Here is a 6,000-nt window from a genome sequence, read left to right as displayed (position 1 = left end):
CCACTATGTGAACAGAAACAAAATACAACTCTGGTGCTTTCCTGCATAGGGTGTGTGTCATTCTGAAGTGCTAGCACTTCTGTAGAATATTTCATACTTCAAAGGAAGGCCACTGCATTCCACTGATGTAAAGAAGTTATGCTAGAAAACACAAGGAAGGGAAAAATGGCCACACCACGTTCTGTGTATGATCTGTCCTCTCTTCACTTGTCTTGTTTGTATCTTTGAATTTTAAGCCTTTTGATAATAGAATCTGTGATCTGTCTGCTCTAAACACCTACTGCCAGTATAATCAGGAAGGTGCTACAGGCAAGGCATTTTCCATGATGTATCTTTAACTCTCAAATGTGATTTCCTTCTTGATACAACAATCTGAGCCTCTTGACTAGTGGGACTCCCTACAAGCTTTATCTGTTTTTAAAAGTTTCCCAAAAAGGGGTGAACTAGGAATTTGCAGGGTGGGTTTAAAGAGCTATTTGTATTTACAAATCCAAAGACAAGAGTTCTGTGGTTTGATTTACACTGTATGATCAATTTATGTTTCAATGTACATCAGCTTCAAGGCAAAAGACTTTAAAAATCTAACTACACATTACACAGAAGGTTGGGCAGTCACCCCGCCCCCATCGGCTACTGGGTGTGTCAGCTAGCTCCCATTCAGATTAAAAAAGTAACAATTAAATGCCCCTTTGATAAGTGATAGTGGAAACAATGTAAAACCACCATCCAAGGACTTGACTGCATGCCAGCCTTGGCAGTGGCTGGGGCATTTGGTTCCCTGGGTTTCTCATGGGTCCGATAAATGTAGGAGTAGGAGATTGGCTTGATTACAGCTGTGTGTTTGTGTGGGAGAGAAGCAGCAGAAACACCAGAGAAGCTGACAGGAGTAGGAGATTGATTTGATTACAGTTGAGTGTCTGTGTGGGAGAGAAGCAGCAGAAATTCCAGAGAAGCTGATACAGAACCAGCAGAAAGTCAAGGGCATATAGCTGGAGATGCACTTGCAGCATGACCCTGAGAAAAGTGTGAGTACTTTTGAGTAAAGTACTGTCTGGAAAGAGGCTTGGGAATGTGAGCAAAGAAATTTTCTTTTCCTGTTTGATTCCTACTGTGTTGAGGGAAACAGAACTATCTATTCATTCTTTGTAAACAAACAGAATTGTATTAAAAAATCTGACTCTGTCATCAATTTAGCCTCCTAATGGAAATAACCACAAGGCCCTGTTCAAAAGGAGTAACAATATTGTAAGTGAAATGCAAGCCCCATTCAAGCCAATGGGAGTTTTGCTATTGATTTCAGTATGGTCCAGATTTCACACACAGCAATCTAGGTTTTCATAGACAGTATCAGTGAAAATGCTTAATATATCATAAATGAATAGTCTAATTTAATTGAAAGGAATTCACTAAAATCATTAACTTGGCCTAGAACCTCTATGTGCACTTGATAGTGTATGCAAGTTCTGTGTTCTTTAGTTTATAATTCTGCCCACAGTACCACGGTATTATTAGTGTCACCACGGCCCCAAATTGAGATGATAGTTAAGGGACAGTAAAGCAATTCCATTATCAATCCATTTTTCTAGAGGTTTGTAATTTAGTTGTGGCGAGTTGCTACAACCTGAACTCTAAGTTACATATTCTAGCACTGTATCATTCAACAAAAATTCTATTAAAAACACTAGGGAGGGGACTGAGTATAAAAGATAAATGGTATTGGAACAGGAGTCTAGGAGCAGAAAATAATTTGTTTGAATCTGACTTAGTTTGGTAGTATCTGAAAGTTGTTCCCATCTAATGGTTGTTCAGTGGCCTGTATAAAATGAGTTAATGGTCTTAGTCCAGGTATCCACATCACAAAAACCACCACAACTTATACCAGTTAAAACCCTTGGTAGCCTTAGCGGGGAGGTAAAGGAACAAATTAGCATAAAGATTATAACAATCTCCTGTCACAGAGCTGGGGGCCCTCCAGATCTGGAATGAGATACATCAGCTGTTTGGGATTGAGGAGTGGTAACTGGCAGCAAGTGGAGAAGCTTGCAATATGGCTACCTACACAGTAATTACTATGCACAGATAAAAAGAGGACTTTGGACTCCAAGGCTGTTAGTCATTTTGGCCTCTTTCAGGAGAACTAAATTAATTTAAACATTAAAACAAGAAAAACAATTCTCCTCCCTCCATTTTAAATGATACATACCTTCAGATTACACGATGGAATTTATTTGTACTTTGATGCATGAAAAGCCAGTCCTATATAGTTCCACACTATGAGAGGGCTTTATGTCTCAGCCAGAAGAGCAAGGGAATTCCTAAATTAAGCTACCCACTATCCTTAATGCTTTATTGAGCCAAGCATAATGTAACATGTTACACTCATCCACGTGCTGTCAGATTCTCTGAGTAACATTACTCGGGTAACCTCTGCTTTGAAGTTTCTACTCTGGCTGGATTAAACCAAAGGTGAATTTCACAGGCTAATTTATTATAGCTGACACCAAGAAAGCAGTTATTTTGGTTGAAACTTTACCTCAACTGAGGTCAATAGAAAAACTCCAATTATTTCAATGAGGCCAGGATTTCACCCTTTGTTACGCTGTATGGCATACATATGCTGGGAACAGCATATAGTGTTCATATAGAGACTATTCTTAGCCGATGACTGTAATGCTAAGGGTCTATTTTCATGCTATGCAAGTGTAGGATCACATATGTGCCACTCCTGCAGTATATTTTCCATAATTTTAAGATATCTAGAACTAAGTGGACTGAGCTACCTTTCAGATTATAGATTTGCTTTTACATTGTCCAACTACAGCAAAAGTGGGCAATAATTTTTGATGGGGGGGCCACTCCAAGATTCTGGTAAGTGATCAGGAGCTGCATTTTTCTATAGCGTGGGTGTGGGGTCTGGGTTGGAGGTTGGGTACAGAAGGGAACTGGGGAGCAGAAGAGTGTGAGGTTTGATAGGGAGTGGTGGGGCAGAGACTAGGAGTGTAGGCTCAGGGAGGGGGTATGAGTGCAGGAGAGATTCTGTTCTGGGGGAGGGATATAAGAGGGAGTGCAGAGCCTGGGAGGGAGCTGTGACCTGGGGGAGGAGGGAATACAGAAAGTTTGGGTGGTGATCTGGGTCAGGGAGTTAGGGAGAAGGAAGAGCTGGGGAGCCACTAACCTAGGTGGCTCCTGGCCAGCAGTCCTGCAGGACTCCTAGGCAGGCTTCCTGCCACAGTCCCAGGTTGCTCAAAACTGCTGGCTGCTCCCTGTGGCACTCTGCTCTGGGGAAAGAAGGGGAATTTGCGTGGTACTCAACCCACAGCACCATTTCTCAGCTCCTATTGGCCAGTTTCTGTGGAGAGATTGTGCTGTGAGTGGCGGGGCAGCACACAAAGTTTCCTCCTCCCCCAGAGCAGAGAGCCATAGGGAGCAGCCAGCTGCTTAAAGCTGCAAGGGGCTGCTATGTGCCTGAGGGCTCCAGCAGAACTTGCTCACCCTGAACAGGAGCATGATGTTGTATGTGATGACAATTTTCATTTCTCTTTCTCTCCCTAAAAATATTTTTCCTGCGGGATGACAGAGTGATGTCTCCCCCCTTCCCTTTTCCCAGTGCTCGGAGGGAGCGAGGGAGGGGACCCAGGGCTGCTGCCTCCCCTGGTGGCTGGGGCGAGAGCGTTGGGGATGGCGAGGCCTTGGCCTGTACCCCTCTTCCGGTGACTGAGGGGAGAGAGGTGGGCCTGGTGTGGTCTCGGCTCTCCCTGGTGGCCAGGGGCAGGGAGCCAGGGATAGCGTGGCCTCGGCCCTCACCAACATTTAAGCTTCTATAATGTCAATCACCATCACCTCTTTAGTCAATGTTTTATCTTTAATCAATCACAGTAATTGATAAACATGTAATCATGATAACATTTATTTAGTCATTTACATTGATTTACTGGGCCTCACTTACACTCTAGGTCCATGGTGTCCAACCAGTTCTGAAGCAGTAGCCACTATAGCGAATTAGCCACATTATTCTGAAAATGTAAATCTAGTGGCTATTGCTATAGTGAACTAGCCACACTCAACCGACCAAATAGCCATATCTGGCTAGTGGCTAGTGTGTTGGACACCACAGCTCTAGGTTTTATATAAAAGAGGCTTTTCAATATGTTTATAAATCAGAGTGACCAAACAAGGGTTGTAACAATTGATCTTAATAAAGAAAGACTGCTCAAAACTTTCCAGCTGCAAACAATATTTTCCCAAATTGCCCAATTAATCGGCCCTTTCCTCAGAAAGGGCCTAGAAAGGCAGGCTACGTCTACATTGGCCCCTTTTCCGGAAGGGGCATGTTAATTTCAGCGATCGTAATAGGGAAATCCGCGGGGGATTTAAATATCCCCCGCGGCATTTAAATAAAAATGTCCGCCGCTTTTTTCCGGCTTTTAGAAAAGCCAGAAAAGAGCGTCTACACTGGCCCCGATCCTCCGGAAAGCGCCCTTTTCCGGAGGATCTTATTCCTACTTCAAAGGAATAAGAATAAGATCCTCTGGAAAAGGAATAAGATCCTCTGGAAAAGGGCGCTTTTTCCGGAGGATCGGGGCCAGTGTAGACGCTCTTTTCCGGCTTTTCTAAAAGCCGGAAAAAAGCGGCGGACATTTTTATTTAAATGCTGCGGGGGATATTTAAATCCCCCGCGGATTTCCCTATTACGATCGCTGAAATTAACATGCCCCTTCCGGAAAAGGGGCCAATGTAGACGAGCCCGTAATGTTCAGAAGTTCAATAAATGTGTTAATGGAGAATTAATATTAAGGGCAAGAATACAGCTCACCATGGGCCTGATCTAGTGCCTGCTGAAGTCAATGGAAACCCATCCATCCATTTATTTCAATGGGTGTTGGATCAGGCTCCAAGATATTTTGAAAATATCTGCTGCCTAATAAACATTTAACAGATACAGGGCCAGAATCTCCACTGGGATTACCTGTTTACATAATACAAGCTTTGTTCTTCATGAGAAACCATTTATCCGAAACTGGTGGGATTATACTCACACCCATTTCTTTTGTGACAAAAAACTTGGCAATGACTAGGCAACTGGTGTGCTGTGATCTCTTACTTACCTTGCTGATTGGTACTGACATATGATGTTCTTACACTTCCCCTGCTTGTTGCACCTACCTTTTGTCTCTTTTATACATGGATTGAAATGCCATCTATTTGTTTTGTGTATATACAGCACTTAGCAGGGTGGAGATTTGGTACATGGCAGGAGTTTCTAAGTGCTTCAGTAACACAAGTAATAAATAAATAAATCATAATAAATCACTTGGCACAGCAACCAAAAAACTGCCAGTAAGAAAACCTCAAAGGTGTCATATCTTGTAAGAGGTCATGTGAGTTCTGACATTTTGGGTCTCACCTCATTGTTTACTTTCAACATTGCTCTCTATTCATTGCTTTTTACTCTCCATTTTATTACTAGCATTGCTAGGAAGGAAAATTCCTATTGTCTCACACACCTCCTATTTGAAGTACACAAAATAAGGGCTATTTTTAGTTCATTCAGCAAATATATATGCAGGCTACAGCAGCATCTACTACCTTGAGCCAGAATTTTATTTGTCTTCTGTTCAGATGTATAATATTCCCCACTAAATATGAGCCTCTACTGCCATAGCAGACTGTGGATGGGGTCACTTTCTTTCCTTTCCTCATTCTATACAGTCAGATGGCATGCGTAGGAATTTCTGTGAAATATTTATTTGTGTTTCATAGTGTGGCAGGGTCAGGCCAGGGAGCTGCTGCAGAGAGGGAATAAGGCAGCCCCAAAGGGTAAAAAACCCTGTAAGTAGAAGCAGAGAGCTGCAGGCCAATTAGATGCAGCTAGGAGGGAGCTGACTCAGGCAGATTGGGGCCAGCTGACACCTCTGCTGGCTGACTGAGGGCCTTTAAAAGCCTCAGCAGCTGGAAGCTGGGTGTGAGAGGATGAAAGGGAGGTGGTGGAGAGACAGAGGT

The 6,000-nt window shown here is 43.0% G+C and overlaps 1 long non-coding RNA gene across 1 annotated transcript in view; it reads left to right on the top strand.

The window, feature by feature from the left end:
• The first annotated feature begins 759 nt into the window (after positions 1–759).
• Positions 760–6,000, top strand: part of LOC142831282 (uncharacterized) — a 48,007-nt gene continuing 42,766 nt past the window's right edge. Inside the window, exon 1 of the long non-coding RNA XR_012906995.2 lies at positions 760–1,025. This is a non-coding gene — a long non-coding RNA (uncharacterized LOC142831282). The remainder of the gene's footprint in view (positions 1,026–6,000) is intronic.

The sequence above is a fragment of the Pelodiscus sinensis genome, chromosome 13, assembly GCF_052426305.1.
Source record: "Pelodiscus sinensis isolate ZL-2025 chromosome 13, ASM5242630v1, whole genome shotgun sequence".
Lineage (NCBI taxonomy): Eukaryota > Metazoa > Chordata > Testudines > Trionychidae > Pelodiscus > Pelodiscus sinensis.
The sequence above is the reverse complement of the archived record's forward strand: the minus strand, read 5'-3'. Positions and strand labels throughout refer to the sequence as shown.